This window comes from Psammomys obesus, unplaced genomic scaffold (assembly GCF_907164565.1).
Source record: "Psammomys obesus unplaced genomic scaffold, mPsaObe1.curated_primary_1811, whole genome shotgun sequence".
NCBI classification, from domain to species: Eukaryota; Metazoa; Chordata; class Mammalia; order Rodentia; family Muridae; genus Psammomys; species Psammomys obesus.
In genome coordinates, this window is record NW_026595732.1 from 841 (window position 1) to 2,434 (window position 1,594).

The 1,594-nt window shown below is 51.2% G+C and overlaps 1 pseudogene; it reads left to right on the plus strand.

Moving 5' to 3' along the window:
* The first annotated feature begins 336 nt into the window (after positions 1 to 336).
* On the plus strand, positions 337 to 869 carry LOC129685869 (40S ribosomal protein S9-like; annotated as a pseudogene).
* The last annotated feature ends 725 nt before the right edge of the window (positions 870 to 1,594 follow it).

Here is a 1,594-nt window from a genome sequence, read left to right on the forward strand (position 1 = left end):
TGGTGCTGGTCAATGCTGGTGAATAAGCATTTACAGAAGCATTATCCTACCCTGGGTTTCTACTCCCTGCCGTGAAAAGTCTTGAGGGGAAGCACCCAACACTGTTCTGTAAACTCAGAGTGGAAACACCCAAGCTAACTGTAACTACATATTCTTGTTTCCTGTTAAATTGATTTCTTGCTTTATTGTGTAGTTGCCAACTAGGATAGAGTGTGTGTGTGTGTGTGTGTGTGTGTGTGTGTGTGTGTGTGTGTGTTCCTTTTCTTTAAAATCTCCATGCACCTGTCTTTCTCACAGGCATCAGTTCATAGACTCAGCAGGCCTAGAGAAGTCAGCATGCTGGTTACCATCATTTGGGTTTGTCAGAAAACTTATGTGACCCTACAAAGACCCTTTGAGAATTCCTGTCTCAAACAGGAAATGATGTTGATCATAGAGTATGAGCTCCACAACAAACACGAGGTGTAGTGGGTCAAGTTTACATTGGGCAAGATTCACAAGGCTGCCTGGGAGTTGTTGACACTGGACAAAAAGGACCCCCAGAACATCTTTTTGAAGGCAATGTTCTACTGAGGCGACTTGTTCAAATTGGAGTGCTGAATGAGGGCAAGATGAAGCTGGATTACACCCTATGCCTGAAAGCTGAGGATTTCTTGGACAGGCAACTGCAGAACCAGGTCTTTAAGCTGGACCTGGCCAAATCCATTCCCCATGCCAGTGTACTGATCCGCAAGCATCATATCAGGGTCTGCAATAAGATGGTGAACATTCTGTGCTTCATTGTCCATCTGGACTCCCAGAAGCACATGGGCATCTCCTCCTTTATCGTCCAGGCTGAGTAAAGAGGAAGAATGCCAAGAACGGCCAGGGTGGGGAGCCAAGATGGCAGCACCGGGAGAACACCGTGTCTGAGAAGCGGGGCAACACACTCTGTGCAGCTACCAGGAGACTGAACTCTGGGCCCTAAAACAACAGCAATCGATCGTGTTTCCCAGGTGAGGGGAGGCTCCCACGGCGTGGGAATCAGTCGGGTCCACTCTCGGCTGCCCAGCCAGAACCCGGAAGAGAACCCGGCTAAGGCAGGCTTTGGGTCTCCAGGCTTGTGCCGAAAGCCTGCATGTCCCGATCACTTTCCCAGGCTGATTGATGGGCACAAGGGTGCCTGAGGCTGAGAGTCCCAGTCGCAAAAAAAAACCCACGGGAAAGCAAAGTTGCCAGACTGGTCACGGGTCACCCAGTCTTGCCCTGGAAGGTCTCTCAGATGGCAGGTACCCGCCGCCATCACAATTGAGCTCCCGTCTTGCATGGATTACAGCTGCACAGCTACACGCCCAGCTCAAAATTCCTACTCCCTCTTCAGAGGAGGCAGGAGGCGTCCAGCAGAATCTGCCACAGACCACATTGTCTGTACCCCAACCCGAGATCGGGGCTGAGAAAACCCAATCCTTTTGGGCACTCCCCCAAACGCTGCCATAACCCTGCCACAGCTGAGCAGAAGGATAAAGAGGCGCACAGCAGCTTCACAGTGCCGGAACTCCAGTGCTGCCGGCTGCTCCTAGGAAACAAACTACAGCTCAGGATCTGGGACTGTGGT